Source organism: Echinops telfairi, unplaced genomic scaffold, assembly GCF_000313985.2.
Source record: "Echinops telfairi isolate 266 unplaced genomic scaffold, ASM31398v2 ScPeMD7_2;HRSCAF=8, whole genome shotgun sequence".
Lineage (NCBI taxonomy): Eukaryota > Metazoa > Chordata > Mammalia > Afrosoricida > Tenrecidae > Echinops > Echinops telfairi.
In genome coordinates, this window is record NW_022103898.1 from 21,505,616 (window position 1) to 21,510,108 (window position 4,493).

Here is a 4,493-nt window from a genome sequence, read left to right on the forward strand (position 1 = left end):
GCAGGTGGATGACATGACCTAGCTTGCTGAAAGTGAGGAGGACTTGCAGCACTTGCTGCTGAAGATCAAGGATTGCAGCCTTCAGTGTGGATTACAATTCAACGTAAAGAAGACCCAACTCCTCGCATTTAAACTGCCTTGCACACTATAAAGATGAACGATAAGATTCATGCTAGCCATTTAATTCTCCTTCCCTAGAAGAGCATTAAATGGCAAATTAAAAAGTCAAAAGAAAATCTGAAAGACAGAAAAAAAGCACCTTCAATGGCAACGTTTCCTCCTTGTTAAACAAGGAGCTCCACATTTTCATTGTATATGGGGCCCCACCAATTATGCTGCAATCCTGATGGGGAGCCATTGACATTGTCTACCACTTTGGAAAAAATCACTCTTATCAGTAGGTGCAAGAAGTGGAATGGATCGCATGCTTGTGTTAACACAGGCAAAGAACAAAGACTGAGGCTGGAGCAGGACCGAGAGTAAGGGATAATGGGTGAAGATTTAGTGAGTAGATTCATTCCAACTGGAAAACCAAAAAAGCAAGCCCAACTCGCTACCATCGAGTCGATTCTGGTTCATAGTGACCCTGCAAGTCAGAGCAGACTTCCCTTCTGGATTGTGAGACTGTAGTTCCTTATAAGAGAATGTGCTAAGCCAGGTGGAATAAACACATTTCATGACACTCATGTATGGAGAAGAAAGCGCGTTATATAAAAAGAAATGATATATTAAGAAAGTATCCCAGCCCAGTCCAACTCAAGTCCATAAGTCCTATACTAATCCATAAGCTTCTCTTCAGACTCACACAGCCACATGCACTGATGCAGAATGCAGGAAGATCGCAGGCTGGTGGTACAGAGTTATGTGGATCCAACGTTGGAGGAAACATGACAGAGCTCCAGTAGCATTCAGGGTCCATGGCAGAGAGGCCCAGGAAGCAGGAAGGTAAAGGGGGACAGATGTGACTCAGATCTAGGCTGGGTTCATCACCATACCTCATGATAAACATCACACACACCCACACACACACACAGTGGTCTGAGGAATGAACAGGTAGATATCCTAAACCAGGATTACCCAAATCCTTCCATGGATTCTTCAAAGCTAGGAGATACCATTTTCCTCTTGAGCCAAAAGTGAACCTTCAATAGCCAGTGGTCATGGTTCTATGACTTGGGGACACCATTCTCACAAAGGAAGCTATGTGAGGAGAAGCATTTGGACGAACAGTAGAGAGAGTGTCGGTCTCAAAGGCTTTGAGTTCCAAGTTCCATTCAGTTCCCAGCTGTATCTCTGCCTTCTTGGTTATACAACCTAAGGAATTCACTCTCTCCTACACTCATTCCCAGCCTTTCATGTTTTCCCCAAATTAGTTGGAATTAGCATTCTATCGTTCGCAACTCAAAGAATCGTGACGAGAAGAGGGCACGTAGTTAGGTGTCTATAGAAATGGCTGTGATAAGCATTGTCCTTCTCACATCATAGAGAAGTGTACTGAGGCTCAGAGAGGTTAGGTCACCTGCCCAGAGTTTCACACCTAGCCAATCACACTATCAAGACTCCAATGTTGATCTAATTCCCAAATCATTCATCTTTTTAAGGACACTACACAATCTTTCCAACAGGCAAATTATCTTGTGGTTGCTGCTACTATTCGGTGTCATGGTTTCCTTCTCCAGGGACTTGGCTCTCCTGGTACCATGCCACAGCCAGTAAGGTGAAGTCTATCACCCTGACTTCTAAGGACATTCTGGCCACACCTCTTTTAAGACAGACACATTCGTTCTTCTGAAAGTCTGTGGTGCATTTGATATTTTCTGCAAGTACCCTGCATTGATGTATTTGAAATGATGCTTAGCATTCTTACATGTAAACCTGAGGTGTGAAATTTTGAACTAGTCATGCTATAAATCTTCCAGTTTTCTTACTTAATGACCAGAAGTGACAAGGACCACATAGTGATTTCTCTGGAGTATTTCCCAGATTCTTACTGTTCCCTATAAACGTCCCTAGTAGCAGAAGGCCTAGTTACTAAATTTGAAGTCTTGTAAAGCCAGTGACCTTATGAAATCTTATTTTCCTAACCTGGGTCTCATTTTATGAGTTCCAATGGAAAGTCGAGTCTTAATTCCCCACCAAGGGTCTCAACAAGGTGACAAACGGAGCCCGAGCCTTCGAGTCCTGCAGCCATCTCTCTGTGACCTGTTCTCCAGGCAGCTTCCCTTGTTTATTGTGGCACCCTCCGGAGTATGGAATCTTTCTTCTTCCTGTTCCACGAATGCTAATAGCTCCCCAAGAAAGATCTTTCCTGACTAATTCACTCTAGGACATTACAGTAGAGACCTCTGTCCCCCAATTCTTATTTTCATCTTATTTTTAAAGGACAGAATCCTGGATTAGAGAGTTTTTCCATTTTTTTGCATAGCGATGTGATGCTCATGCCATAAATGTCACCATTTCAGAGGACACAAGCCGGTGGTCTTCAGCATATTCACCGGGTTATACGATCATCACCGCCCTAATTCTAGATCATCATCATTAGCCCAAAAAAGAAACCCGGTGCGCGTTAGCAGCCACTCTTCACTTCGGTTCCCTGACATCAGCCATCTACGTTCTCTCTATGGCTCCGTCTAGTCTGGATATTTCATTTCATTGTAACAACAACATGTGACATTTCATGTTTACCTGCTCTCGCTGAAGTGTCATAGTTGTAAGGGTCATCATGTTGTGGCCTGCACTCAACCTTCATTCATTTATGGATATCCCAAGGACCCCTGGTGATGCAGTGGTTACACATTGGACTGCAATCCGAAAGGTGGGCTGCTCCTCAGGAGAAAGAGGGCTTCCTGCACCAGTAAACACGTGCAGTCTTGTAAACTCACAGGACCAATCCTACAATGTCGGTATGAGTCAGGATTCACGCAACGGCCGCGAGTTGGGTGCCTCTGGATATACCACATTTGTTCATGTATCCGTGGACGAGCATCAGAACTGTTTCCACCTTGGGGTTATTATGAATAAGACTGCTGTGAAGATGAGTGTACATGTTTTTGCATGGAGACAGATTTTCAGTTCTCTCGGGCATATACTTAGGAGTGAAATTTCTGGGTCACATGACAGCTTTTAGTTTAACTTTGGAGGAACTGCCAAACTGTTTTCTACTGTAACTGCATCATTTTCCATTTCCATCAGTGGTTTATTAGGATTTCTAGCTGGGCCTAATGACTCTGGAAAAATGTCTGACTTCCAGCTTCTTTGGTAGCTCTGTAACTTAAGTGCTGGCTTACGGGAGACAAACAGGAGCGGTGTGTGAAATTTTCTGGGGCGTTTACTTTAAAGGGTGGTGCTTTCTCCAAGCTATTGGTTGGAATGGCAATTTAAAGAGGAGGTCAACCAGCCATCTCAATCATGGAGGGACTTTGGGAAGGGAGACCATGTCCAGCACGTTGCAGGAGAGGAATATTCAGTGCTTGACACAGGGCAGAGCGATGCTAGCCCTGGACTGACCACTCACTATCTGGACTTGTTAAATGTGAGAGAATAATAAAGAAACTAGTAATTTTTTCTTATGTGCTGTTGTTAGTTGTCATCACGTTGAGTCTGATTCAGAGTGCATGAGGTGTTCCCTGGTCCTGAGCAGCTTCATGATCATTGGTATGTTTACGTCCATTCAGAGTGCATGACCTGTTCCCTGGTCCTGAGCAGCTTCATGATCATTGGTATGTTTACGTCCTTTGTGTGGTTATTGTGTCGGTTCACTCCTAGAGCGTTCCCTCCCCTTCACGGTCCCGGTTCCTCCTGATGACGCATTCAAAGTAAGTGAATTAAAGTCTCAAACAATAATCTATGGTCCACGGCTTATATAGTCATGGCAATCTTCAACCATCCAAATCTTCGGCTAAGGACAAATCAAAGGACAGCTTCAGGTCCTTATTCCTAGTCTGCCATAGTCTGGAAGCTCCACTGAACTCTATCCGCTTTGGGCGAGCCTGCTGGCATTTAAAATGTCAGTGGCATGGCTTCATAGGAAGACATAACCCTATCACCCGTGACAAACTGACAGACGAGTGACAGATAGTTGTTTCATCCAAATCTCTCCTAACTGATACTGTAATAAATTCCTCCATTCAGTCACCAAAGGTGGACTAAAAAAGCTCGTAAGAAGTCATGACCTGAGTCAGTGATAAAGATATAAAGATACATGAACTAGGGACCTTGCAATGTAGGTGCTCCCAGTTGCAATGGGAAAGAAGGCATGGGAACGAATGAAGAGTGTGAGATCAGGGTAATACAAAAATGTGGTAATACCTCTAGGCAGATAGAAGGAGGACAGAAGAATTAAACCTAAAGTAGCCGACAGAAAGTCTGCCTTGAGCCAAGCTGCTCAAGTGTTTCCAAATTCCCAACAGAAATTAATCTTTGGGGTTTGGGAATAGGGCATCATGGTTCTAAGGAATTTTTAGCAACTCCTGATATTATTTTAAAAAATAGTT